This window comes from Durio zibethinus, unplaced genomic scaffold, assembly GCF_047325235.1.
Source record: "Durio zibethinus cultivar Kanyao isolate XHJ-2024 unplaced genomic scaffold, ASM4732523v1 HiC_scaffold_71, whole genome shotgun sequence".
NCBI lineage: Eukaryota > Viridiplantae > Streptophyta > Magnoliopsida > Malvales > Malvaceae > Durio > Durio zibethinus.
The window spans coordinates 25,001-32,500 of NW_028322694.1; positions in this window are offsets into that span (position 1 = coordinate 25,001).

The following is a 7,500-nucleotide window of genomic DNA, read 5'->3' on the forward strand; positions in this document are numbered from 1 at the left end:
CGACGTAGGGGCCATCTTCTGCTGATGGTGGTCGAGGCAAGAGCCCGCACCAAGGGCCAGGGCCAACGTGTGCCCATGGTGCTCGAGGCAACCGTCCGCACCAGGGCCCAGCGTGTGCCGATGGTGGTCGAGGCAAGCGCCCTCACCAAGGCCGAGCGTGTGCCGATGGTGGTCGAGGCAACCGGCCGCACCAAGGGCCGGCGTGTGCCGATGGTGGTCGAGGCAACCGCCCGCACAAGGGCCCAGCGTGTGCCGATGGTGGTCGAGCCAACCGCCCGCACCAGGGCCGGCTTGTGCCGATGGTGTTCGGGGCAACCGCCCGCACCAGGGCCCAGCGTGTGCCGATGGTGCTGGGGGCAACCACCCGGACCAGGGCCCAGCGTGTGCTGATGGTGCTGGGGGCAACCGCCCGCCCCAGGGCCCAGCGTGTGCCGATGGTGGTCAGGGCAAGCGCCCGCACCAGGGCCCAGCGTGTGCCGATGGTGGTCGGGGCAACCGGCCGCACCAGGGCCCAGGGTCTGCCGATGGTGCTCGAGGCAACCGCCCGCACCAGGGCTCAGCATGTGCCGATTGTGATCGAGGCAACAACCCACACCAGGGCCCAGCTTGTGCCCATGGCGGTCGAGGCAAGTGCCCGTACCGAAGGGCAGCCTATGCCGATGATGGTCGATGCATGTGCCATCACCATGCGTCATCATGTGCCATTGATGGTCGAGGCCTTGGCCGAAGTTCGATTTTGAGCCACGGTGCACATGCCTGGCTCCAGCATGTGCTGGTGCCGTATTTTTTTCACTCGGGACAGCATCGCCGGAGCATCGCCGGAGCACCGCCGGAGAACCTGACCGGCGGCATTGGGGTTCCGGCGATTGGGAGGGGGGCCGGGGGGGTGTGCGCACATGATGTGCGGTGGGTGCTGGTACTTGGCCTTGTGTTGGCCCCCTATCCCTCATCAAACCTCTGAGAATTCACACCCCCTTAAAGAGCATTTGAGATTTTACAGGTTTGCTGCCAGTAGCCGTTAAAGTGTCTGAAATGGGGACACTTTTTTCAAACGGTCACAAAATCTTCTCCACTTCGAGTTTTTAGCTGAATTTTTTTGTGCATGCCAACAAAAATAGAAGGAACACGCCTACAAAATTTGGGGCCAAAAATCCTTATAAAAAAATTTTAAAAAATCCCGAACCGCAAAAAGTTTCGAAAATCGTGAAAAATAGAAAACGAGTCATCTTCCAACAAAACTTCACGTGAAGGCTTAGGGGACCATTGTATGAATTTACAAGCCATAAAAATGGCATTGGCACGGCAGAAATTTGAAGATGTGCCTAACCCACCAGGGCCCAGCGTGTGCCGATGGTGCTCGAGGCAACCGCCCGCACCAGGGCCCAGCGTGTGCCGATGGTGGTCGAGGCAACCTTCCGCACCAGGGCCCAGCGTGCACCGATGGTGATCGAGGCAACCGCCCGCACCAGGGCCCAGCGTGTGCCGATGGTGGTCGAGGCAACCTTCCGCACCAGGGCCCAGCGTGTACCGATGGTGGTCGAGGCAACCTTCCGCACCAGGGCCTTGGTGTGTGCCGATGGTGCTCGAGGCACCCGCCCGCACCAGGACCCAGCATCGGCAACCGCTCGCACCAGGGCCCAGCGTGTGCCGATGGTGCTCGAGGCAACCTGCCGCACCAGGGCCCAGCGTGTGCCGATGGTGGTCGAGGCAAGCGCTCGCACCAGGGCCCAGCGTGTGCCGATGGTGGTCGAGGCAACCGCCCGCACCAGGGCCCAGCGTGTGCCGATGGTGGTCGAGGCAACCGCCCGCACCAGGGCCCAGCGTGTGCCGATGGTGCTCGAGGCAACCTGCCGCACCAGGGCCCAGCGTGTGCCGATGGTGCTCGAGGCACCCGCCCGCACCAGGGCCCAGCGTGTGCCGATGGTGCTCGAGGAAACTGCCCGCACCAGGGCCCAGCGTGTGCCGATGGTGCTCGAGGCAACCTGCCGCACCAGGGCCCAGCGTGTGCCGATGATGCTCGAGGCAAGCGCCCGCACCAGGGCCCAGCGTGTGCCGATGGTGGTCGAGGCAACCGCCCGCACCAGGGCCCAGCGTGTGCCGATGGTGCTCGAGGCAACCGACCGCACCAGCGCCCAGCGTGTGCCGATGGTGGTCGAGGCAACCTGTCGCACCAGGGCCCAGTGTGTGCCGATGGTGGTCGAGGCAAGCTGCCGCACCGGGGCCCAGCGTGTGCCGATGGTGGTCGAGGCAAGCGCCCGTGTCACGGGCTCCGACCTTAGACTCAGAATCCATGCGGCCTTAGGCTTGGAATCTCGTCCTTGATGCCTAAGTCAGCCTAAAACACAAGCGTGCGGGCACTAGAACAAAGGGAAGGGCTGATTACGCAAGTTAAAGAGAAACAGGACAGAAAAACAGAATTCTGGAAATGCTCTTGTATTCACTGAAACAGAAGTGTTTGATGGTGTACAAATGAGGGTGGAGCAGCCCTCTATTTATAGTTGAGGCTCCAGCTACAACTTAATGGCAAATCCCTAAAATAAAGGCTACAATCATGGGATTACATTTAATCAAGATGCTGGTTCCTGATTTTTAGGGTCAACCAAATCTGCCAGGATGCTGATGCTGATCCTGCCTGGTTCTAGAAGCTTCCCTTGCGTATCCAGCACCTCGGGCCCTTCTGGATGTGGTGCGGGCAGCCCAAATGCCAGGCCTTGGTCTCATGAGTTGGCCTGCAAGATGGGCGGGCGTTTGGAGCTCGTTTGATAGGCTTTGCGCACTGATACCCGCCAGCACGCCTGGTCTGCGGGCCTTAGCTGCTGGCTCGCCTGCTGGTCTGGCCGATGTGCCTGGCGCGCCCGCCCAGGGCGTGACATTCTCCCCCACCTGATTGCGCAACGCCCTCGTTGCGTCTTCTGCATGGTACTGCCTGATCTGGTCCCCGAACTGCCATAAGTCCTCTGCTGGTTCCCAGCTCGCCTCACTGTCTGGAAGTCCCTTCCAGCGCACCAAGTACTCATGTCTTGGTTGATAGTTCTTCCGTCTCACTTCCCGGTCAGCCATAATGCTGTGGACCTCCTTCTCATATGAGGCCCTTGCTCCCAACGGTGCACGCTTTGACTCTGCCCGTCCTGGATCTCCCTCATCCTCATGGAACGGCTTGAGCATGCTCACATGGAACACCGGGTGTACCCTCGGCTTGGGTGGCATATCCAGCTTGTAGGCAACCTTGCCTACTCTCTTGACTACTCGGAAAGGTCCCTCATACCTCCGGACTAGGCCTTTGTGCAGCCCCCTGTGGCGCACAATGGGATGCAGCTTCACCAACACCAAGTCTCCAACCTGGAACTGCACATCCCGCCTCTTCTGGTCTGCCCACTTCTTCGACCTCTTGGCCGCCTTGTGTAGACAAACTCTGGCCAAGTCAGCTTGCTCCTGCCATGCCTTGGCAAACTTGTATGCTGCTGGATTCGGTCCTGTATAACCTGCAGCAATCGAACCAGGTGTTAGTGGTTGTTGCCCTGTCACAACCTCAAATGGGCTCTGGTTCGTTGCCTCGCTCCTTTGCAAGTTGTAGGAAAACTGCGCAATATCCAGTAGCTTTGGCCAGTCCCTTTGTGTGGCACTCACATAGTGCCTGAGGTAGACCTCCAGTAGTCCATTCACACGTTCTGTCTGCCCATCGGTCTGCGGATGCATGCTGGTGGAAAAGTTCAAGTCTGACCCCAACAGCTTGAACAACTCAATCCAGAACCTGCCCGTGAAACGCCCGTCCCGATCACTAACAATGGTCCTCGGCACTCCCCAGTACTTCACCATGTTCTTCAGGAACAATCGAGCTGCCTCCTCGGCTGGGCACTCCTTGGTTGCTGGAATGAAGATTCCATATTTGGAAAACCTGTCCACCACTACCATGATGCTTCCAAACCCCTCTGTCTTGGGTAGACCGACTATAAAGTCCAGAGAAACACTCTCCCATGGTCGCTCTGGCACTGGCAATGGCTCCAAGAGACCCCCTGGTTTCTTGAGCTCCACCTTGTCCTGTTGGCACACAAGACAAGTCTTCACATAGGCCTCCACATCGTCCCTCATGTGCGGCCAGTAGTACCGGTCCTCGATCAGCGCCAAGGTGCGGCTCACTCCTGGGTGTCCAGCCCACCTTGAATCATGACACTCTTGCAAAACTTCCTTGCGGAGCTTCCCGTGCTGCGGCACAAACAGTCTACTGCCCCTGGTGTACAGCAACCCATCCTGCAACCAAAACCGCCTAGTCTTACCTTGCTGGGCGTACTCCATCAGAGCCTTGGCTGTAGGATCATGCGCAAGTCCCTCCTTGATGCGCGGCACCAGTTACCCCTCTGGTTGGCTAATGGCAGCAAGGTTAGCCTTCCTGCTCAGGGCGTCTGCCACTAGGTTCGCCCGTCCTGGCTTGTACTCCATCTGGAAATCAAATTCTGCAAGAAAATCTTGCCATCTCGCCTGCTTGGGGGACAGCTTCTTCTGCGTCTGGAAGTAGCTGGTTGCCACATTGTCCGTCCTCACCACGAACCTCGACCCCAACAGGTAATGGCGCCAAGTGCGCAAGCAGTGCACCACTGCAGTCATCTCCTTCTCTTGGACCGTGTACTTGCGTTCAGTCTCGTTCAGCTTCCTGCTCTCAAACGCGACTGGACGTCCCTCTTGCATCAACACGCCCCCTATGGCAAAGTCTGATGCATCCGTATGCACCTCATACGGCTTGGCATGGTCTGGCAAGGCCAAGACTGGCTCCTCGGTCACAGCCCGCTTCAACCTGTCAAAGGCTTCCTGGCACCCTGCGCTCCACTCCCATGCTCTCCCTTTCTTGAGCAAGTCAGTCAATGGCGTGGCTATTGCTGAGTGACCCTTGATGAAGCGCCTGTAGTAGTTAACCAGCCCAAGGAACGATCTCAACTCAGTGACCTTGGCTGGCGGTTGCCACTCCAGGATGGCGTCTATCTTGCCTTCATCCATGCGTATCCTGCCACCTCCCACTATGTGGCCAAGGAATGGGATCTCCTGCTGGGCGAATGAGCACTTCTCCCTCTTGACAAACAGCTTGTGCGCCCGCAACACCTCGAACACCTGTCTCAAGTGGTCTACATGCTCTCCCAAAGTCTGGCTGTAGATCACAATGTCATCCAAATAAACCACAACAAACCGATCAAGGAATGACTGAAGTACCTTGTTCATAAGGGTGCAGAATGTTGCTGGGGCATTCGTGAGTCCGAAAGGCATCACCAAGAACTCATACGAACCATACCGCGTGACACATGCTGTCTTTTGCTCATCTCCCTCCGCGATCCTGACTTGATAATAGCCTGACCTCAAATCCAGCTTGGTGAACCACCTTGCGCTCCCAAGTTGATCGAACAAGTCCGCAATGAGTGGGATGGGGTACTTGTTCTTGATGGTCAGCTTGTTCAAAGCCCGGTAGTCTATGCACAGCCGCAACGACCCATCATGCTTGCGCTGGAATAGAACCGGTGCACCATAGGGTGCTTTCGATGGCCTGATGAAGCCAGCATCAACTAACTCCTTGAGCTGCTTCCTCAACTCCTCCAACTCTGGTGGAGACATTCGGTAAGGGGCTCTGGCTGGTGGCTTGGCCTCGGACACCAGCTCGATCTTGTGGTCCACCTCCCTCTTAGGTGGTAGCTTGCTAGGCAGCTTTGCGGGCATCACATCACTAAAGGTCTTCAGCACCTTTAGCACCTCCAAGGGTGACTCGGTCTCCTTCTCCCTTGGCTCATCATATTTCAGGGCTGCCAAGAAGGTGTCTTCTTGTCTGCTTACCGCCTTGGCAAATTGGATGGCTGACACCACCCGTGACCCAACTCCAGACCCTCTTCTCAATGGTACTAGGCATTGGCACCGTGCATCCAAGATGCAAACACAATCGGCAAAAGGCACAAGGAGGGCGTTAATCCGAACAAGGAAATCCAACCCAATCACAAACTCATAGTCGTCAAGGGGTATTACCTCAATGGTCTCCTTGCCTTTCCAATCTCCAAGCTGCAACTCCACTCCCCGTGCTACTCCAATGGCTGGAACTTCCTTGGAGTTCACTGTCTTAATGGTACCAGTCCCTTTCTGCACCTTTAGTCCGAGCTTCCGGGCTCCATCACCTGAAATAAAAAGATGTGAGGCACCTGTGTCCACCAGTGCGCTCACCTTCTGACCCGCAACCATCAGATCCGCAAACATCAAGCCCTTTGGCTTGCGGCTCCCCTTACTCTGGACAGCATTGAGCACCAACGACCCAAGCTTTGCTGCCCCTGACTCTGGCTCCTCGTCAGACTCCCTGTCTACAGCAGCCAGCTTGCCCTTCTGCGGGCAATTGCGCGCTATGTGGCTCCCTCCACATAGGTAGCATGCTAGTGGTTCTCGGTCCCCCTTTGCTTTCCACTTGCCTGCTGATGGCTTCCTCTCGCCATCCTTGGTTGAACGGTCTCGGTCTCCATCCTTGGACTCCCGGTCACGGTCCTTCCCATTGGACTGCTTCTTCCGGTCCCTATCGTCCCTGCCCTTACCCTTGGGCTTGGTAGACTCGAACTTGTTCAAAGGCTTGAACTCTATCAACGCCTCGGCAGTGGTCATGGCTTTAGCCAAGTCATGAACTCCCCTCCTTTGTAGCTCATGCTTCACCCACGGCTTCAGCCCATCCATGAAAGCAAAGAATGCGTCCTTCTCGCCTAGATCCGAGATCTGTAGCATCAGTTCAGAGAATTTTTGAACATACTCTCTTATGTTCCCTTGCTGGCTCAACCTGCGCAACTTTGCCCGTGCCTCATCATCGGCATACTCCGGGTAAAATTGTTCTCTGAACTCTTTTTGGAACTCTGCCCAGGTTCCAATCTTGGCGTTCCCACGCCTGACATCATCACACCTGCGCCTCCACCACAATAAGGCTACATCAGTGAGATACATAGCAGCGGTGCTTACCTTTATCGCCTCGTCTTGTATGCCCATGGCCTGGAAGTACTGCTCCATACCCCAAAGGTAATTGTCTACTTCCTTGGCCGCCCTAGTCCCCTTAAACTCCTTAGGCTTGGGGACATCCAATCTGGATCTGGACACTCCAGCAAACATGCCATTCCCAATGGCAGTCTTGCAAGTCACGAGCTCACTGGTAAGCTCCTCCATCCGCTGGCGCATGGCCTCCATGCCATGGCGCATGGCCTCCATGCCATCTCGCAAAGTCAGAACTTCCACCTCCAAGGATTCATTCTTTTGGGTGATCGCATCCAGGCCATTGTTGAGAGCAGCTGCTAGCTCACTTTGGATCTCCTCCCCCATGGAGTCTAGCGATGCAATGTGAGTTTCTACTTCCTCCAGCTTCTCCCCCATGTCGCCTATGGTCACCTCCACCTTGGCCAGCCTACCGTCCATGGTAGACCAGATATCTCTAGAACCAGCTTTCTTGCCTCTTCCTCGCCCATGCTCCTGGGCCTCTGGTTGTTGGCTAGCAACGTCGCTTTGGGA